Source organism: Centruroides sculpturatus, unplaced genomic scaffold (assembly GCF_000671375.1).
Source record: "Centruroides sculpturatus isolate CEXI.00-Female unplaced genomic scaffold, Cexi_2.0 scaffold706, whole genome shotgun sequence".
Classification (NCBI taxonomy): Eukaryota; Metazoa; Arthropoda; class Arachnida; order Scorpiones; family Buthidae; genus Centruroides; species Centruroides sculpturatus.
In genome coordinates this window covers 439,608-441,551 of record NW_019385092.1, presented here as the reverse complement: position 1 = coordinate 441,551, position 1,944 = coordinate 439,608, and the positions used below count along the sequence as shown (strand labels likewise).

Sequence of the window (1,944 nt, the reverse complement as noted above, 5' to 3'; positions counted from 1 at the left end):
AGGAAGACCCAGAGGCTGCAACCGCCGCAGGACTTTCAAGATCGCGGACATCTTGTAAGCTTCTTTCATGTTTAACCCTTTTAACCTCTCGAAATGCCGAACCATACAGGCGTAGGTTCACTCGGGTAAATTCGAAGGTTATTGGGGGAAATTTACTAATATTATGTAAAAAATTCGTATAAAATCGAATTTCAGTAATAAAAATATAAAAACAAAAAATTCTAATATGGAAGTATGTGTACTTTTATTTGGTATATTATTTATCTGCGTATATTTTTTATTATTTTTTTAAAAAATTTGTATTTGTTGGCTTACGTTAATGAACTGTAAATTAATTGCCATTTTATCTAATTTAATTAAATTTTATATCTGATTAATGTACTATTTGATAGTATATTATTAATTCCATGTTATATTAAAGTATTAGTTTATTACAGTTATCGTAAATTATTTTAATTTTAATTTTTGTAAATTTTCCCAACGGTTTTTTGTTTATCCAACAATCGAATCGACATGCTGCCATTTTGAGTACGTTATTTGTACGTCTATTCTACATGTAGGTATGTTCTTTCATATACATTCGGTTTGTTATAATATATAATTAGTTTATTTAATTAATTGGTAGATATTAATAATATATAAATTGCAGAATTTTAGCGATATTACAACTTTTTGTTTTTAATTTTACTTGTATTGTCAAACTTTTAGGCTTACGGGAAAGCGGCGCCGAACGTCACACGTACACGTTTACACGTTTAAAACGTGCGCCTCAACCTCTCTAATAANTAATTTATAAATTGCAGTATTTTAGCAATATTACAACTTTTTTTTTAAATTTTACTTGTATTAAATTAATTTGTATTTTAATCCTATTTTAATTCATATATATTCATTTTAGAGTATTATTAAGTTTTAGTTTTAGAGTTATATTTATTTGTTTGGATTTTCCTTTGTCCTTTTAAACGGAATATTTAAACGGTGACGTGAGACTAGTTTTGACGTAGCGGAAGTTGTGTTCACGTGACTGGGGTACGGGCTTGTTTCGTTCTTTATATTCTTTTATAAATGTTTCAAATGATTTATTTTTTAACAAACGAATAAGTTATGATATGTTTGTATTAAAGTATATCAAAAACGTTTTTATTTACAATGCAAATGTTGTTTTTAATATGAATAATTCATATATATTCATTTTAGAGTATTATTAAGTTTTAGTTTTAGAGTTATATTTATTTATTTGGATTTTCCTTTGTCCTTTTAAACCGAATATTTAAACGGTGACGTGAGACTAGTTTTGACGTAGCGGAAGTTGTGTTCACGTGACTGGGGTACGGGCTTGTTTCGTTCTTTATATTCTTTTATAAATGTTTCAATTGATTTATTTTTTAACAAACGAATAAGTTATGATATGTTTGTATTAAAGTATATCAAAAACGTTTTTATTTATATTATTTTCGAGGCAAATGTTTTTAATATAAATACTATAAATATTTAAACATGGAATTGGCTCTATAATTAAGATAATTACGTTTTATTGTTATTTTGTAAGAATTTTAGTAAATTTCTTAATAAAATTGTATTTTATTCACGATTTATCGAAATACGTTTGAATAATTCAAAATATTTGCGATAGATGGCGGGACATTATAAAAATAATATAAAATATAAATGACTATTTTAAACAAAAGATGGCGCTGTAGAAAATTTAAACTTAGATATACAGTAGAGCCTCGATTATCCGACTCAATTGCGGACTGGGGTTGGTCGGATAATTGAAAAGTCGGATAACCGAAAAGTATGAAAAAATCCATTATTAGTGTAGTATATTATTATATCCCATGTAATTAGTATATTAGTATATCGCTATTAACCTATTTTGCGTTGAATTTTCATCGATGTTAAGCCTAACAAAAATTTTTTAAAATAATAATCGTCGCTATTGTA

General features: G+C 26.4%; 1 long non-coding RNA gene across 1 annotated transcript in view; it reads left to right on the top strand.

Moving 5' to 3' along the window:
• The first annotated feature begins 420 nt into the window (after positions 1–420).
• Positions 421–1,944, top strand: part of LOC111634573 — a 2,953-nt gene continuing 1,429 nt past the window's right edge. The window contains exon 1 of the long non-coding RNA XR_002758245.1: positions 421–560. This is a non-coding gene — a long non-coding RNA (uncharacterized LOC111634573). The remainder of the gene's footprint in view (positions 561–1,944) is intronic.